We start from the raw sequence: 18,015 nt of genomic DNA on the forward strand, positions 1-18,015 counted from the left end.
ATCCACCTCCAGCCAGCCGAGTCGTGACAGTAGATCCGGCCATGGATCCCGCTGAAGTCCCACTGCCAGTTGTCGCCGACCTCACCACGGTGGTCGCCCAGCAGTCGCAACAGATAGCGCAACAAGGTCACCAGCTGTCTCAACTGACCGTGATGCTACAGCAGCTATTACCACAGCTCCAGCAACAATCTCCTCCGCCAGCTCCTGCACCTCCTCCGCAGCGAGTGGCCGCTTCCGGCTTACGATTATCCTTGCCGGATAAATTTGATGGGGACTCTAAGTTTTGCCGTGGCTTTCTTTCGCAATGTTCCCTGCACTTGGAGATGATGTCGGACCAGTTTCCAACTGAAAGGTCTAAGGTGGCTTTCGTAGTCAGCCTTCTGTCTGGGAAAGCTCTGTCATGGGCCACACCGCTCTGGGACCGCAATGACCCTGTCACTGCCTCTGTACACTCCTTCTTCACGGAGATCCGAAGTGTCTTTGAGGAACCTGCCCGAGCCTCTTCTGCTGAGACTGCCCTGCTGAACCTGGTCCAGGGTAATTCTTCTGTTGGCGAGTACGCCATCCAATTCCGTACTCTTGCCTCCGAATTATCCTGGAATAATGAGGCCCTCTGCGCGACCTTTAAAAAAGGCCTATCCAGCAACATTAAAGATGTGCTGGCCGCACGAGAAATTCCTGCTAACCTGCATGAACTTATTCATCTTGCCACCCGCATTGACATGCGTTTTTCCGAAAGGCGTCAGGAGCTCCGCCAGGATATGGACTTTGTTCGCACGAGGCGGTTTCTCTCCCCGGCTCCTCTCTCCTCTGGTCCTCTGCAATCCGTTCCTGTGCCTCCCGCCGTGGAGGCTATGCAAGTTGACCGGTCTCGCTTGACACCTCAAGAGAGGACACGACGCCGCATGGAGAACCTATGCCTGTACTGTGCCGGTACCGAACACTTCTTGAAAGATTGTCCTATCCGTCCTCCCCGCCTGGAAAGACGTATGCTGACTCTGCACAAAGATGAGACAGTTCTTGATGTCTACTCTGCTTCTCCACGCCTTACTGTGCCTGTGCGGATATCTTCCTCTACCTTCTCCTTCTCTGCTACGGCCTTCTTGGATTCCGGATCTGCAGGAAATTTTATTTTGGCCTCTCTCATCAACAGGTTCAACATCCCGGTGACCAGTCTCGCCAGACCCCTCTACATCAATTCTGTTAACAATGAAAGATTGGACTGTACCGTGCGTTACCGCACGGAACCTATCCTAATGTGCATCGGACCTCATCACGAAAAAATTTAATTTTTGGTCCTCTCCAACTGCACTTCGGAAATTCTTCTTGGATTACCGTGGCTTCAACGCCATTCCCCAACCCTTGATTGGTCCACAGGAGAAATCAAGAACTGGGGTACTTCTTGTCACAAGGACTGTCTTAAATCGGTGCCCAGTACTCCTTGCCGTGACCCTGTGGTTCCCCCTGTATCCGGTCTTCCTAAGGCTTATATGGACTATTCTGACGTTTTTTGCAAAAAGCAAGATGAGACTTTGCCTCCTCACAGGCCTTATGACTGTCCTATTGACCTCCTCCCGGGTACTACCCCACCCCAGGGCAGAATCTATCCTCTGTCTGCTCCAGAGACTCTTGCCATGTCGGAGTACATCCAGGAGAATTTAAAAAAGGGGTTTATCCGCAAGTCCTCCTCTCCTGCCGGAGCTGGATTTTTTTTTGTGTCCAAAAAAGATGGCTCCCTACGTCCTTGTATTGATTACCGCGGACTTAATAAAATCACGGTAAAAAACCGCTACCCCTTACCTCTTATCTCGGAACTCTTTGATCGCTTACAAGGTGCCCACATCTTTACCAAACTGGACTTAAGAGGTGCTTATAATCTCATCCGCATCAGGGAGGGGGACGAATGGAAGACCGCATTTAACACCAGAGATGGACACTTTGAGTATCTGGTCATGCCCTTTGGCCTATGCAACGCCCCTGCCGTCTTCCAAGACTTTGTTAATGAAATTTTTTGTGATCTCCTATATTCCTGTGTTGTGGTTTATCTGGACGATATTCTGATTTTTTCTGCCAACTTAGAAGAACACCGCCTGCATGTCCGCATGGTTCTTCAGAGACTTCGTGACAATCAACTGTTACGCCGAGCGCTCCGGGTCCCCGCTCCTCCCCGGAGCGCTCGCTTCACTCTCTCCGCTGCAGCGCTCCGGTCTCGTCCTCTGACCCGGGGCGCTGCGATTCCGCTGCCAGCCGGGATGCGATTCGCGATGCGGGTAGCGCCCGCTCGCGATGCGCACCCCGGCTCCCCTACCTGACTCGCTCTCCGTCTGTTCTGTCCCGGCGCGCGCGGCCCCGCTCCCTAGGGCGCGCGCGCGCCGGGTCTCTGCGATTTAAAGGGCCACTGCGCCGCTGATTGGCGCAGTGGTTCCAATTAGTGTGTTCACCTGTGCACTTCCCTATATCACCTCACTTCCCCTGCACTCCCTTGCCGGATCTTGTTGCCTTAGTGCCAGTGAAAGCGTTCCTTGTGTGTTCCTTGCCTGTGTTTCCAGACCTTCTGCCGTTGCCCCTGACTACGATCCTTGCTGCCTGCCCCGACCTTCTGCTACGTCCGACCTTGCTTCTGCCTACTCCCTTGTACCGCGCCTATCTTCAGCAGCCAGAGAGGTGAGCCGTTGCTAGTGGATACGACCTGGTCACTACCGCCGCAGCAAGACCATCCCGCTTTGCGGCGGGCTCTGGTGAAAACCAGTAGTGGCTTAGAACCGGTCCACTAGCACGGTCCACGCCAATCCCTCTCTGGCACAGAGGATCCACTACCTGCCAGCCGGCATCGTGACAGTAGATCCGGCCATGGATCCCGCTGAAGTTCCTCTGCCAGTTGTCGCTGACCTCACCACGGTGGTCGCCCAGCAGTCACAACAGATAGCGCAACAAGGACAACAGCTGTCTCAACTGACCGTTATGCTACAACAGTTACTACCACAGCTTCAGCACTCATCTCCGCCGCCAGCTCCTGCACCTCCTCCGCAGCGAGTGGCCGCTCCTGGGCTACGCCTATCCTTGCCGGATAAATTTGATGGGGACTCTAAGTTTTGCCGTGGCTTTCTTTCCCAATGTTCCCTGCATCTGGAGATGATGTCGGACCTGTTTCCCACTGAAAGGTCTAAGGTGGCTTTCGTAGTCAGCCTTCTGTCCGGAAAAGCCCTGTCATGGGCCACACCGCTCTGGGACCGCAATGACCCCGTCACTGCCTCTGTACACTCCTTCTTCTCGGAAATCCGAAGTGTCTTTGAGGAACCTGCCCGAGCCTCTTCTGCTGAGACTGCCCTGTTGAACCTGGTCCAGGGTAATTCTTCCGTTGGCGAGTATGCCGTACAATTCCGTACTCTTGCTTCAGAATTGTTCTGGAATAATGAGGCCCTCTGCGCGACCTTCAAAAAAGGCCTATCCAGCAACATTAAAGATGTTCTGGCCGCACGAGAAATTCCTGCTAATCTACATGAACTTATTCACCTAGCCACTCGCATTGACATGCGTTTTTCCGAAAGGCGTCAGGAACTCCGCCAAGATATGGACTCTGTTCGCACGAGGCGTTTCTCCTCCTCGGCTCCTCTCTCCTCTGGTCCCCTGCAATCTGTTCTTGTGCCTTCCGCCGTGGAGGCTATGCAGGTCGACCGGTCTCGCCTGACACCTCAAGAGAGGACACGACGCCGTATGGAGAACCTCTGCCTGTACTGTGCTAGTACCGAACACTTCCTGAGGGATTGTCCTATCCGTCCTCCCCGCCTGGAAAGACGTACGCTGACTCCGCACAAAGGTGAGACAGTCCTTGATGTCTACTCTGCTTCTCCACGTCTTACAGTGCCTGTGCGGATGTCTGCCTCTGCCTTCTCCTTCCCTGCTGTGGCCTTCTTGGACTCTGGATCTGCAGGAAATTTTATTTTGGCCTCTCTCGTCAACAGGTTCAACATCCCGGTGACCAGTCTCGCCAGACCCCTCTACATCAATTGTGTAAATAATGAAAGATTGGACTGTACCATACGTTTCCGCACGGAGCCCCTTCTTATGAGCATCGGATCTCATCATGAGAGGATTGAACTTTTGGTCCTCCCCAATTGCACCTCGGAAATTCTCCTTGGACTTCCCTGGCTTCAACTTCATTCCCCAACCCTGGATTGGTCCACTGGGGAGATCAAGAGTTGGGGGTTCTCTTGTTCCAAGAACTGTCTAAAACCGGTTCCCAGTAACCCTTGCCGTAACTCTGTGGTTCCTCCAGTAACCGGTCTCCCTAAGGCCTATATGGACTTCGCGGATGTTTTCTGCAAAAAACAAGCTGAGACTCTACCTCCTCACAGGCCTTATGATTGCCCTATCGACCTCCTCCCGGGCACTACTCCACCCCGGGGCAGAATTTATCCTCTCTCTGCCCCAGAGACTCTTGCCATGTCCGAATACGTCCAGGAGAATCTAAAAAAGGGCTTTATCCGTAAATCCTCCTCTCCTGCCGGAGCCGGATTTTTCTTTGTGTCCAAAAAAGATGGCTCCCTACGTCCTTGCATTGACTACCGCGGTCTTAATAAAATCACGGTTAAGAACCGCTACCCCTTACCCCTCATCTCTGAACTCTTTGATCGCCTCCAAGGTGCCCACATCTTCACTAAATTGGACTTAAGAGGCGCCTATAACCTCATCCGCATCAGAGAGGGGGACGAGTGGAAAACGGCATTTAACACCAGAGATGGACACTTTGAGTATCTGGTCATGCCCTTTGGACTGTGCAATGCCCCTGCCGTCTTCCAAGACTTTGTCAATGAAATTTTTCGTGATCTGTTATACTCCTGTGTTGTTGTATATCTGGACGATATCCTAATTTTTTCTGCCAATCTAGAAGAACACCGCCAGCATGTCCGTATGGTTCTTCAGAGACTTCGTGACAACCAACTCTATGCCAAAATTGAGAAATGTCTGTTTGAATGCCAATCTCTTCCTTTTCTAGGATATTTGGTCTCTGGCCAGGGACTACAGATGGATCCAGACAAACTCTCTGCCGTCTTAGATTGGCCACGCCCCTCCGGACTCCGTGCTATCCAACGCTTTTTGGGGTTCGCCAATTATTACAGGCAATTTATTCCACATTTTTCTACCATTGTGGCTCCTATCGTGGCTTTAACCAAAAAAAATGCTGATCCCAAGTCCTGGCCTCCTCAAGCAGAAGACGCCTTTAAACGACTCAAGTCTGCCTTTTCTTCGGCTCCCGTCCTCTCCAGACCTGACCCTTCCAAACCCTTCCTATTGGAGGTTGATGCCTCCTCAGTGGGAGCTGGAGCTGTTCTTCTACAAAAAAATTCTTCCGGGCATGCTGTCACTTGTGGTTTTTTCTCTAGGACCTTCTCTCCAGCGGAGAGGAACTACTCCATCGGGGATCGAGAGCTTCTAGCCATTAAATTAGCACTTGAGGAATGGAGGCATCTGCTGGAGGGATCAAGATTTCCTGTTATTATCTACACCGACCACAAGAACCTCTCCTACCTCCAGTCTGCCCAACGGCTGAATCCTCGCCAGGCCCGGTGGTCTCTGTTCTTTGCCCGATTTAATTTTGAGATTCACTTTCGTCCTGCCGATAAGAACATTAGGGCCGATGCTCTCTCTCGTTCCTCGGATGCCTCAGAAGTTGATCTCCCTCCGCAACACATCATTCCACCTGACTGCCTGATCTCCACTTCTCCTGCCTCCATCAGGCAGACTCCTCCAGGAAAGACCTTTGTTTCTCCACGCCAACGCCTCGGAATCCTCAAATGGGGTCACTCCTCCCATCTCGCAGGTCATGCGGGCATCAAGAAATCTGTGCAACTCATCTCCCGCTTCTATTGGTGGCCGACTCTGGAGACGGATGTTGGGGACTTTGTGCGAGCCTGCACTATCTGTGCCCGGGATAAGACTCCTCGCCAGAAGCCCGCTGGTTTTCTTCATCCTCTGCCTGTCCCCGAACAGCCTTGGTCTCTGATTGGTATGGATTTTATTACTGATTTACCCCCTTCCCGTGGCAACACTGTTATTTGGGTGGTCGTTGATCGATTCTCCAAAATGGCACATTTCATCCCTCTTCCTGGTCTTCCTTCTGCGCCTCAGTTGGCTAAACAATTTTTTGTACACATTTTTCGTCTTCACGGGTTGCCTACGCAGATTGTCTCGGATAGAGGTGTCCAATTCGTGTCTAAATTCTGGAGGGCTCTCTGTAAACAACTCAAGATTAAATTAAATTTTTCCTCTGCATATCATCCCCAGTCCAATGGACAAGTAGAAAGAATTAACCAGATCTTGGGTGATTATTTGCGACATTTTGTTTCCTCCCGCCAGGATGACTGGGCAGATCTCCTTCCATGGGCCGAATTCTCGTATAACTTCAGGGTCTCTGAATCTTCCTCCAAATCCCCATTTTTCGTGGTGTACGGCCGTCACCCTCTTCCCCCCCTCCCTACCCCCTTGCCCTCTGGTCTGCCCGCTGTGGATGAGATTTCTCGTGACCTTTCCATTATATGGAGAGAGACCCAAAATTCTCTCTTACAGGCTTCTTCACGCATGAAGAGGTTCGCGGATAAGAAAAGAAGAGCTCCCCCCGTTTTTTCCCCTGGAGACAAGGTATGGCTCTCCGCTAAATATGTCCGCTTCCGTGTCCCTAGCTACAAGTTGGGACCACGCTATCTTGGTCCTTTCAAAATTTTGTGCCAAATTAATCCTGTCTCTTATAAACTTCTTCTTCCTCCTTCTCTTCGTATCCCTAATGCCTTTCACGTCTCTCTTCTCAAACCACTCATCCTCAACCGTTTTTCTCCCAAATCTGTTCCTCCCACTCCTGTTTCCGGCTCCTCGGACGTCTTCTCGGTCAAGGAAATTTTGGCTGCCAAAAAGGTCAGAGGGAAAAAATTTTTTTTAGTAGACTGGGAGGGTTGTGGTCCTGAAGAGAGATCCTGGGAACCTGAGGACAACATCCTTGACAAAAGTCTGCTCCTCAGGTTCTCAGGCTCCAAGAAGAGGGGGAGACCCAAGGGGGGGGGTACTGTTACGCCGAGCGCTCCGGGTCCCCGCTCCTCCCCGGAGCGCTCGCTTCACTCTCTCCGCTGCAGCGCTCCGGTCTCGTCCTCTGACCCGGGGCGCTGCGATTCCGCTGCCAGCCGGGATGCGATTCGCGATGCGGGTAGCGCCCGCTCGCGATGCGCACCCCGGCTCCCCTACCTGACTCGCTCTCCGTCTGTTCTGTCCCGGCGCGCGCGGCCCCGCTCCCTAGGGCGCGCGCGCGCCGGGTCTCTGCGATTTAAAGGGCCACTGCGCCGCTGATTGGCGCAGTGGTTCCAATTAGTGTGTTCACCTGTGCACTTCCCTATATCACCTCACTTCCCCTGCACTCCCTTGCCGGATCTTGTTGCCTTAGTGCCAGTGAAAGCGTTCCTTGTGTGTTCCTTGCCTGTGTTTCCAGACCTTCTGCCGTTGCCCCTGACTACGATCCTTGCTGCCTGCCCCGACCTTCTGCTACGTCCGACCTTGCTTCTGCCTACTCCCTTGTACCGCGCCTATCTTCAGCAGCCAGAGAGGTGAGCCGTTGCTAGTGGATACGACCTGGTCACTACCGCCGCAGCAAGACCATCCCGCTTTGCGGCGGGCTCTGGTGAAAACCAGTAGTGGCTTAGAACCGGTCCACTAGCACGGTCCACGCCAATCCCTCTCTGGCACAGAGGATCCACTACCTGCCAGCCGGCATCGTGACATCAACTTTATGCCAAAATGGAGAAATGTCTCTTTGAATGTCAATCTCTTCCTTTCCTAGGATACTTGGTCTCTGGCCAGGGACTACAAATGGACCCAGATAAACTCTCTGCCGTCTTAGATTGGCCACGCCCCTCCGGACTCCGTGCTATCCAAAGTTTTTTGGGGTTCGCCAATTATTACAGACAGTTTATTCCACACTTTTCCACTATTGTGGCTCCTATCGTGGCTTTAACCAAGAAAAATGCCAATCCCAAGTCCTGGTCCCCCCAAGCGGAAGACGCATTTAAACATCTCAAGTCTGCCTTTTCTTCCGCTCCCGTGCTCTCCAGACCTGACCCATCTAAACCCTTCCTATTGGAGGTAGATGCCTTCTCAGTGGGAGCTGGAGCTGTCCTTCTACAAAAAAAATTCTTCCGGGCATGCTGTGACTTGTGTTTTTTTTTCTAGGACCTTCTCCCCGGCGGAGAGAAACTATTCCATCGGGGATCGAGAACTACTGGCCATTAAATTGGCGCTTGAGGAATGGAGGCACCTGCTGGAGGGATCAAAATTTCCAGTTATCATATACACTGATCACAAGAATCTCTCCTACCTCCAGTCTGCCCAACGACTGAACCCTCGCCAGGCTAGGTGGTCGTTGTTCTTTGCCCGTTTTAACTTTTAAATCCATTTTCGCCCTGCTGACAAGAACATTAGGGCCGATGCCCTCTCTCGTTCTTCTGATGCCTCTGAAGTAGAGGTCTCTCCGCAACACATCATTCCTCCGGACTGTCTGATCTCCACTTCTCCAGCTTCCATCAGGCAAACTCCTCCAGGGAAGACCTTCGTTTCTCCACGCCAGCGTCTCGGGATTCTCAAATGGGGACACTCCTCCTACCTCGCAGGCCATGTGGGCATCAAAAAATCCTTGCAACTCATCTCTCGATTTTATTGGTGGCCGACTCTGGAGACTGATGTTATTGATTTCATGCGGGCCTGTACTGTCTGTGCCCGGGATAAGACTCCTCGCCAGAAGCCTGCTGGTCTCCTTCATCCTCTGCCTGTTCCTGAACAGCCTTGGTCACAGATTGGTATGGACTTTATTACGGACTTGCCCTCATCCCGTGGCAACACAGTTGTTTGGGTGGTCGTTGATCGATTTTCCAAGATGGCACATTTTATTCCTCTTCCTGGTCTTCCTTCAGCGCCTCAGTTGGCAAAGCAATTTTTTGTACACATTTTTCGCCTTCACGGTTTGCCCACGCATATCGTCTCAGATAGAGGCGTCCAATTCGTGTCTAAATTCTGGAGGGCCCTCTGTAAACAGCTCAAGATCAAATTAAACTTCTCTTCTTCTTATCATCCCCAATCCAATGGGCAAGTAGAAAGAGTTAATCAGGTCCTGGGTGACTATTTACGGCATTTTGTTTCCTCCCGCCAGGATGACTGGGCAGATCTTCTACCATGGGCCGAATTCTCATACAACTTCAGAGTCTCCGAATCTTCTGCTAAATCCCCATTTTTCGTGGTGTACGGCCGTCACCCTCTTCCCCCCCTCCCTACTCCCTTGCCCTCTGGTTTGCCCGCTGTGGATGAAGTGACTCGTGATCTTTCCACCATATGGAAAGAGACCCAAAATTCTCTTCTACAGGCTTCATCCCGGATGAAGAGATTTGCTGATAAAAAAAGAAGAACTCCCCCCATTTTTGCTCCCGGAGACAAGGTATGGCTCTCCGCTAAATATGTCCGCTTTCGTTTCCCCAGTTACAAACTGGGACCACGCTATCTTGGTCCTTTCAAAATCAAGTGCCAGATCAACCCTGTCTCTTACAAACTCCTTCTTCCTCCTTCTCTCCGTATTCCCAATGCCTTCCTTGTCTCTCTCCTTAAACCACTCATCCTTAACCGCTTCTCTCCCAAAGTTGTTTCTCCCACTCCAGTTTCCGGATCTTCTGACGTCTTTTCTGTGAAGGAGATTCTAGCATCCAAAACGGTCAGAGGTAAAAGATTCTTCTTGGTCGACTGGGAGAATTGCGGCCCTGAGGAGAGATCCTGGGAACCTGAGGACAACATCCTGGACAAAAGTCTTATCCTCAGGTTCTCAGGCTCCAAAAAGAGGGGGAGACCCAAGGGGGGGGGGGGGGGGGTACTGTTACGCCGAGCGCTCCGGGTCCCCGCCCCTCCCCGGAGTGCTCGCAGCGTTCTCTCATTCGCAGCGCCCCGGTCAGACCTGCTGACCGGGTGCGCTGCGATATTACTCCCAGCCGGGATGCGATTCGCGATGCGGGACGCGCCCGCTCACGATGCGCATCTCGGCCCCCGTACCTGACCCGTTCCCCGTCTGTGTTGTCCCGGCGCGCGCGGCCATGCTCCTTAGGGCGCGCGAGCCGGGTCTCTGCCATTTAAAGGGCCGCTGCGCCACTGATTGGCGCAGCAGGCCTAATCAGTATTCTCACCTGTGCACTCCCTACTTATACCTCACTTCCCCTGCACTCCCTCGCCGGATCTTGTTGCCATTGTGCCAGTGAAAGCGTTCCCTTGTGTGTTCCTAGCCTGTGTTCCAGACCTCCTGCCGTTGCCCCTGACTACGATCCTTGCTGCCTGCCCTGACCTTCTGCTACGTCCGACCTTGCTCTTGTCTTCTCCCTTGTACCGCGCCTATCTTCAGCAGTCAGAGAGGTTGAGCCGTTGCTGGTGGATACGACCTGGTTGCTACCGCCGCTGCAAGAGCATCCCGCTTTGCGGCGGGCTCTGGTGAATACCAGTAGCAACTTAGAACCGGTCCACCAGCACGGTCCACGCCAATCCCTCTCTGGCACAGAGGATCCACCTCCAGCCAGCCGAGTCGTGACACTGACGCAAACAGTGTAAACCGCTGCAAAAAGCTCGTGTGTAAATTAGACAAGTAGTGTAAAGGGGTAGATCTGTGTCTACAATAGACACCTAATGATAAATCTCCACCATTGAGTTTTATATATACCGTATTTATCGGCGTATAACACGCACTTTTTAGGCTAAAATTTTTAGCCTAAAGTCTGTGTGCGTGTTATACGCCGATACACCCCCAGGAAAGGCAGGGGGAGAGAGGCTGTCGCTGCCCGCTTCTCTCCCCCTGCCTTTCCTGGGGTCTAGAGCGCTGCTGTCGGCCCTTCTCACCCCCTGGCTATCTCACCCCCTGGCTTTTTACCCAAATATCCTTGGTAAAATGAGGGTGCGTGTTATAGACCGGTGCGTGGTATACCCCGATAAATACGGTAGATAGTTTGGACATTTATGCAAGCAGTGATCTTAAATATGTATATATGGGTTTTTTTCTTCATTGTTTGGTTTGAAAATGGAAAACTGGGCAAAGTGAGGGTGATAAGAATTTTATTGTTGCAAGATTTATCATATTTTTTTAAAAAATGTTTACCTTTTATTTATTTAATTTTATCTCTAGGGGACTTCTACTGTATAAGAAATGATTTGATTATTCAATTCAATGCATTGCCATAACAATTGTGTGGTAGCTTGGGGGGTGTAGGGTATATGGGGGTGTAGCTATGTGGTTACTAAAGGGTGCTTGCTTAACCCTTTCTATTCGTGACGCCAGGATGAGGGATATTCTCTGTATGCTTGTCCTACCGCCACCCTTCCCAAGAGCGATAGGGAGATAGGAAATAATTGATTGTCCACAACCGGAGATTTGCAGAAACTTGTCGGAACTTTTACTGGAGATTTTATGCAATAATGAACAGGAACAGTCCATATAACAAAGTCTTTTAGAGCTTGACAAGTGGTTGGGACCTCTTGAGTCTATTGAGCTTAGGAAGGTAATTGTTGCGGTGATCCACTGGATTTAGGGGTTTAGATTAGGTCCAGTAATCACGCTAGCTTTAGCGGGGATTGAGCTTTTAACTCGCGGTTTAGTTTCAGGCTGAGGCCGGCAGGCTTCTGGCCTAGCTTGTCTTTGTAAGTTGCGCAGATCCGTCCTAATAGTCCAGCATCCACAAGAGCAGCAACCCAAGAGAGCGATCATTGGCTACAGCTCCCTTATATAGGAAGGGGCTGGACTAAAGCTCACTGGTCCATAACAACTGTCAATCTTCTGTACAAGGAGTTATGGGTAACCATGTGACCCAAGGACCTCCAAAGGTCCTCCAACATACCATAGAGGGATTAACACATTCGCATGACCGAAGGTCCTGCGACGCTAACAAGGTAAGCATACTAATATACACTATATTATATATATACATTTAGACATTACAAAATTAGAAAGAAGGAGGCGACTGGGGGCGACTGGGATCCCGCAGCGCTCTTATATTGGGTGCACATGAACCAGGTATGTATTCCAACCAGGGATACAATAGGAAGAATAAACATAGGAAAAATGAAGGAAAAGGTTTGTAATAAAGTGGAAATTATTAATGAAGTGGTGGTTTCACTAACTTGATCTGTGCTGCGTTGATTATTGTGTCCCATATTGTATGTATGGGAATATATTTTGGAGTCATGTTCCATCCACATAGTGTACAGGACCGTTCATTAATAATTTCCACTTTATTACAAACCTTTTCCTTTTTTCCTATGTTTATTCTTCCTTTTGTTGCCCTGGTTTGAATACACACCTGGTTCATGTGAACCCAAAATGAGAGCGCTGCGCTGAGTGTCAACGCATGCGCCCTATGAGCTGACATGTAAGTTTGCTGAGAGAGAGGTTATTTTCCCTCCCAGGCGCTTACGTTCGTGCAGTCCTGAGACTGCGCTTGGGCATAAGATGCGGCGCTGTATTTTGAACGCATGCGCGATAGTTACATGAGCCCTGCCAACCTTCCGGCAAACTTTAGCTGACCTCCTCTGCCTCACTTCTGGCGGAAGGCCTGTACACTGCGTGGGGAGGAACAAACACACAACATGCTGGGTATGTTAATCGGAATTAACTATTCTATGTTTACAGGTGTGATCTAATTGTACCCGGCCAAGCGGTGTCCCGAGCGGTTCCGGTGCGAGCGGCGTCCTCACGCGGTCCTGGAGGTGGTGCGTCCCCGGTGGTGAGTTTGCAGCAGCAGGGCGGCATCTTCATTGGCAGCAGTGAGATCGCCGTAAAAACTGCAACTGCAGCCTTTGGCTTTCTGGGCAAGCTGGGAGTTGTAGTTTTGCAACATCTGGAGGGCCACAGTTTGGAGACCACTGTATAATGGTCTCCAATCTGTGCTCTTCCAGATGTTCCAAAATTACAAATCTCAGTATGCCCACTCTGTCGAGGCATGCTGGGAGTTGTAGTTCTGTAACATCTGGAAGACCACAGATTGGAGACCATTATACAGTGGTCTACAAACTGTGGACCTCCAGCTGTTGCAAAACTACAACTCCCAGCATGCCCAGACTGCCCAAGCATGCTGGGAGTTGTAGTTCGTCAACATCTGACCCTTCAGATATTGCCGAAATACAACTTCCAGCAGGTCTGGCCATGCTGGGAATTATAGTTTTGCAACAGCTGGAGGCACACTAGTTGGGAAACATTGTTCGTTTCCTAACTCTTTTTCCCAACCCGTGTGCCTCCAGCTGTGCCTCCAAACTATAACGCCCAGCATGCACTGACAGACCATGCATGCTGGGAATTGAAGTTGTGCTGGAGGCACACTGGTTTGGAAACACTAAGTTAAGTAAAAAAAACTTTCAAGTGTTTTGCAACCAGTGTGCCTTCAGCTGTTGCATAACTACAACCCTCAGCATGCACGGACTGCCAAAGGGCATGCTGGGAGTTGTAGCAGTATGCCTCCAGCTGTTGCATAACTACAAGTTCCAGCATGTCCTTCTGCTGTCACTGCATGCTGAGATTTGAAGTTTTTGCAACACCTGAAGGCACACTGGTTGCGAAACACTGAGTCTGTTTCCGTGTTTCGCAACCAGTGTGCCTCCAGCTGTTGCAAAACTACAACTCCCAGCATGCACGGACAGCCAAAGGGCATGCTCGGAGTTGTAGTTTTGCAACAGCTGGATGTTTCCCCCCCCCTCCCCCCATTGTGAATGGACAGGGTACACTCACATGGGCAGAGGTTTACAGGGAGTGCTGCAAGATTGAGATGCAGCAAACTCGCTGTCAACCCCCGCCCGTGTGACTGTACCCTAAAAACACTACACTACACTACACTTAAATAAAATAAGTAAAAAAACACTATATATACACATACAGCTACACAGCCCCCCTCCCCTCCCCAATAAATATGAACAACGTCTGGTACGGCACTGTTTCCAAAATGGAGCCTCCAGCTGTTGCAAAACAACAACTCCCAGTATTGCTGGACAGCCATTGACTGTCCAGGCATGTTGGGAGTTTTGCAACAGCTGGAGGCACCCTGTTTGGGAAACACTGGCATAGAATACCCCTATGTCCACCCCTATGCAAAACCCTAATTTAGGCCTCAAATGAGCATGGCGGTCTCTCACTTTGGAGCCCTGTCGTATTTCAAGGCAACAGTTTAGGGTCACATATGGGGTATCGCCGTACTCGGGAGAAATTGCCTTACAGATTTTGGGGGGCTTTTTTTCCTTTTACCCATTATGAAAAGGAACAGTTGGAGTCTACACCAGCATGTTAGTGCATAAAAATTAAATTATTTACACTGACATGCAGGTGTTGCCGCATAGTTTACATTTTCACAAGAGGTAAATGGGAAAAAAGATCCCCATTTTTTGGGACACAATTTAGCCAGAGTACGGAGATACCACATATGTGGGCACAAAGTGCTCTGCGGGCGCACAACAAGGCCCATAAGGTAGAGTGCACCATGTACATTTGAGGTGATTTGCACAGGGGTGTCACAGATGTTAAATGAAGAATAAGGACATAGGTATAATTGATGTGTTATAATTGGGTGCAAAAAGTGGTATTATTGTGAGATTAAAATTCTACATAATGAAGAAAAAAATTCTAAAACTAATAACGAGGACAAAACTTACTGTTTAGGTGCAGAAACGCTGCAGACAAAGCTCCTGCTAAATAGAGCTGCGGTGTAAATCTATGCTCTGAGGAGAAATCTAAATTTAAACGCAATTCAAGAAAGTAGCTGCACAAGAATGATAAATTTAACGCAGCTGCACCAAATTTAGACAACAGGCAGAGGGGTAAAAAACTTCTATTATACACTGGAAATGATACATGTCCCCCCTTGAGTATATATTTTGCTGTTTATTTTTGGGACAATCGTCCATTGCTGTATTGATCACACGTATACAGTATTATTTGTATAGGGTATATAGTGGTGTTAATTTATTCTTTTATGTTGTCATATTTGGACCCAGTGCACATATTTATTGTTTAACTTGGTGGTATATTTATATATATTTTATTGTTACTGCACGATACACTTTATAATTGTTTTGATAGCTACTATTGGTTATTCATGTTTATGCTACTATTAGAGGACCTGGTGTTTTTCATATGCATGTATATATGGGACAGTTTTCACCGTACATGCTATTGAGCGTGAGTTAGGGGGTGGAGGTTGGATTACGTTCCTATCCTCTGTGTACTTATATGTGGTTTTAAGTGTTTTAAGTGGTGATTGTCTTCCCCCCTTTTTTGGTTTTGCTAATAAAGATACATTTATAATTATATGTATATGTGTTGGTGTGTATTGTTTATGGTTGCTGTCTTTTTTCTTGTGCTAGTAGAATACTGTAGATGACTCCTCTGTAATTCAGGGGGGAACACTCCCCTTGCCCTCCTCTCCTCTTTTAGTTACATAGTTCTTAAGGTTGAAAAAGACCAGAGTCCAACAAATTCGACCTATAACCCTACTTTGTCCCTACTGTGTTGATCCAGAAGAAGACAATCAGAATAAATCCCTGGACCAATGTTCTATCCCTATACAGTGATCCCTCGACTTATGATGGCCTCGACATATGATCATTTCAACATATGATGGCCTCTCAGAGCCCATCGTATGTTGAAGGCAGCCTCGACATATGATGCTGCTGTGTGTCGGGGCCATCGTACAAACAGCTATCTGACAGCGCTGACAACTTCAGCAACTGACAGATAGTTGTATAATGTGCCCCGTGTGCCCTGTTCTGCCTCCTGTTACTCACATGCTGTCCTGCTAACTCACGCAGGTTTCCACTGTGAGCTCTGTGTAAGCCCCACCCCCCCCCCCCGAGCAGCCATAGCCAATAGCCTGCAGAATCTTGCTGCAGCCATCCAATGAGCTGCTCCCCTTCCTTTCCTATAGAGCTGTAGTCGGCAGGATCGTAATGGAGGACATTCTGTCCCCCCCTGAAGGTATTTAAAGAACTGTACAGTACTGTATGCGATGTCACACATCACATACAATACATAGACACACTATACACCCCATACATCAATGTTTCCCCATCAGTGTGCCTCCAGCTGTTGCAAAACTATAACTCCCAGCATGCCCAGACAGTCAATGGCTGTACATGCATGCTGGGAGTTGTAGTTGTGCAACAGCTGGCGGCACCCTGGTTTGTTAAACACTCCCCATACACTCCACATACAATGGTCATCCCAGAACCAATTAGCAGTTTCCCATAGAGATATGTATTCAACATACAATGGTTCCGAGGCCCCAGAACCAATTACTATTTTTACATAGACATATGTACTCGACATATGATGGTTTCAACATATGATGGTTCTCCTGGAACCAATTAATATCATATGTTGAGGGACCACTGTAGATCTAGCAACCATAACCTGTAATGTTATTACTCTCAAGAAATACAGTTCGAATTATATTGAGGTTTTTTGTTGGGAAAAATGACACATTATCAGATTTTAAAATCTGATAATATAAAAGATTTTTGCTACGTTGGGAAACATCTCAAATGTTATTTTTTAAGTTTTAGTAGCTCACATTATCCTTGATGCATTTACAAAATGTTTTTGCAAGTTAATCCTGAGCCGTTTTTCCAAAAGGTATTTGAAGAATTATAAATCCTTCCAACTTTGTTCTACATTTCTGTATAATAATAATTTTGTTAGAGACAAGAACAACAAGACGTGTTAGGGAAATTTCCAAGATACACTGAACTGTTCCTCTTCATAACATTATGGGAATTTAAGATCAAAACAGATTGTTTTCAGCATAGTTTGGTCCGTTCAGTACAGAGTAAGTTGTTCTGGATAGCCTATGTTAAAGGGGTATTCCGGCCAAATACATCTTATCCCCGCTCCCATAGACATGAATGGAGGGGGCGTGGCATGACGTCACGAGGGGCATGATTGACTGGTTTCCGAGACTGGAGACGCAGCCCAGCATAGAATGCGGGTGCTGCACAGAGATAGGGGATAAGATGTATGTGACCAGAATACCCCTTACTGAGTGGGTTAGCAAAATCAAAGACTCATATAAGTGGCTTTGTCACAAAGATTTTCCTATCGCAGCAGCTCTCTTCGCAGTTCTTAATAAAGCAAAAAAAAATAAGATAATTTATGCAAGGAAGCTTTTTCTTTTGACACAGCTATAAAACGTCATGACTTAGGATGCATCATATTTATAACATACTATCACATGATCTTTTAGCCCTGATACAATTATTTCACAAGTTGCAGTTTGGACTTTCAACCTTATATTTATTCATGTGCCATATTAGTATCAAAATACAAGATACACCAATAAGCTAAAACATTAAAAACATCTGCCTAATATTGTGTAGGTATGGCCCCTCATTTGTGCTACCTAACTCCACAAGACCTCTATAGGCATCCAGTGGAATCTTGCACCAACAGGATAGCAGCAAAATGTTTAAAGGGGTATATCACCTGTCAGGCCCAAGGCCTGATTATTAAAATGGGTGAGAGGTCATTCAGACTGTGGGCTTGTGTATTGCATTTTATTGGGGGTCTGGCTGTTTGTTTACATCTCCTTTGAAGTCAAAGGCTTTTTTGAAGTCATGCACTCTGGTCCCATCATATAATCAAACAGATAAGGGGCCAGGAAGAGAGAAGACCCCCTGGTGGGATCAGAGGGGAGGGGGAAATGGAGTCTCCCTTCCAAAAAGGCAGATATATAATATTTAACAATGCTAGACTCAGGATGTTCAATGCTGTGCAACAAGCTGACAAGACCATCCTAAGAACAGCACTCTCACTGACAAGGACTGCTATATCATCATGCTGTAAGAACTTCATCTTTTGTTTTCTCAACTTGCCTTGCTAAACTCTTTTATACATTTTTGTAACTGTATGTCATTTGTTTCTGTATCTTTATATAGTCAGCACTGTGATACCTTTTATCAGATTAAATGTTTAATTAATCAGCTCTA

This window comes from Hyla sarda, unplaced genomic scaffold, assembly GCF_029499605.1.
Source record: "Hyla sarda isolate aHylSar1 unplaced genomic scaffold, aHylSar1.hap1 scaffold_411, whole genome shotgun sequence".
Classification (NCBI taxonomy): Eukaryota; Metazoa; Chordata; class Amphibia; order Anura; family Hylidae; genus Hyla; species Hyla sarda.